Source organism: Protobothrops mucrosquamatus, unplaced genomic scaffold (genome assembly GCF_001527695.2).
Source record: "Protobothrops mucrosquamatus isolate PMUCROS unplaced genomic scaffold, P.Mucros_1.0 scaffold21, whole genome shotgun sequence".
NCBI classification, from domain to species: domain Eukaryota; kingdom Metazoa; phylum Chordata; class Lepidosauria; order Squamata; family Viperidae; genus Protobothrops; species Protobothrops mucrosquamatus.
In genome coordinates this window covers 214,506-216,058 of record NW_015386406.1, presented here as the reverse complement: position 1 = coordinate 216,058, position 1,553 = coordinate 214,506, and positions in this window count along the sequence as shown.

Sequence of the window (1,553 nt, the reverse complement as noted above, 5' to 3'; positions counted from 1 at the left end):
TAGGATGGTGGCTTGGGAGGTGGGTGGGGCCGGGGCGTATCCACAAGGGTGGGGCCGGAACACATGCTATGTAAGGCATTGGGAGCAAACGCCTCCCAGTGCTGACTTTAACCTACATGGAGTGATTAAACTACCATATGTCTAACGTTCCTGCTTGCTGGCTGGTTTGTGCAGCGCCAAGACACGACGGTTTGACAATGTCCTTCATCCTTTTCCAAGGAGGATGGGAAAGGAAAGCAAAGAACTTACCTTGAAAATTTGAGCCTTCTCAACTTGGTGTGATTCTTATGCCTTGGCTTATTTTGGCAGACTTTTCTTCTGACATGAACACCAACTAGCAGTCAGAAGGCATGATGAAAACTCTTTAATTTTATAACATATGGAGAGACTTAGCCTTAGATTTAATTCTGTGACCATCCTAGACCAAGCTAAATTCAAAAACGCTATGGAATTTCTAGAAGCCTGACCAACAGACAAATTAGCCATCCATAGACACATATAAACAATGTCTATATACTATGCAAAAAAGACAATCAACCAGCCAAAAAGGGAACAAAAACCCAAGCACCTCTCCATCAGCAATCAGCACCCAGATGAACATAGATTAACTCCAATATTAACATCAGACCAACAATCAAGTGAAGAATACATCAATCAAAGAACTGCCAAACAAGCCAATAGTAAACAACCTAATCAAAGAACCTCTAAGATCACCCCCACCAACACTGACAAGGCAAGCGGCAAGAATATAAATGGAAAGCAAACACCATTCCTTAGTAGCACTGATGATGTTATCTAGCTTGAGTAATGAAATGTCTTCAAGAAAACAACCAAGCTCAGAGAGCACCAAAGACCACTGAGAAAAACTGAAAAATTTCTCAATGAATCTATTGGAAAGCTTTGGAAAATTGACTTTTGTCAACTGAGATTATCAAAGTAGGATAAGTTGTTAATTATATTTTTTCTGTTAATTGAATAGTTGCTATTCAACCAAATTAATGCCAACGGGAACAGTATTTTTCAATATCAAGAGCCATAAAAAAGTTAAGATGGGGATCCGGTTAACAGAATAACAAAATAAAGAGGACTGCTGTCACCACTACAGTTAGGAACACTTCTTCTCTGGGTAGCTTACACCTCCTATTTTTTTGCAAAAAAACAGAAAGGATACAAATGTTCAAAGTAAAGGCTGTTTCTGACAAAATATTTTAAATATTTTAAAAATGGTGATGGTGATTGAAAGCTGTGTGTGTTTCAAGGACAAATCACGTAAAAATTAATTCAGAAATGTTAAAAATGACCAGATGCCCTGGATGGGAACAAAAAGAAAACTAGCAAGAGAGGCCAGTGCTTTCCATTTTGGGCAGCAGTGAAATGTGCCTTCAAGTCAGTGATGGCTCCAGTGACTGCCTTGATAAGTCCCTGCAGTTTTCTTGGCAAGATTTTCAAAGTGGTTTGCCATTGCCTCCTTCCTAGGCTGAGAGAGAGTGATTGGCCCAGAGTCACATAGCTGGCTTTGGGCCTCAAGCAGAACTAAACTTATGTCTCCCTGT